Raw genomic sequence first — 231 nt, forward strand, 5'->3', positions numbered from 1 at the left:
CTGAGATTAATAGCGATGGCACAGATTTTACTGTACTGTTGAAATGTTGAATTTACCTATATTTACTCATGTTATCCCCAGAAATTGATTTTTATAAACAAACAAACATTTAACAAAGGCATTGGTATTGGTATTGGTGATACTTGCCTTCATTTGTAGTAAGTAAAATGATGCCATAAAACAAATATTTAAAATATACTGTCTTTGTTGTATCTACATTTATTTAGATAT

The sequence above is a fragment of the Sinocyclocheilus anshuiensis genome, unplaced genomic scaffold (genome assembly GCF_001515605.1).
Source record: "Sinocyclocheilus anshuiensis isolate Anshui unplaced genomic scaffold, SAMN03320099.WGS_v1.1 scaffold78, whole genome shotgun sequence".
Taxonomy (NCBI): domain Eukaryota; kingdom Metazoa; phylum Chordata; class Actinopteri; order Cypriniformes; family Cyprinidae; genus Sinocyclocheilus; species Sinocyclocheilus anshuiensis.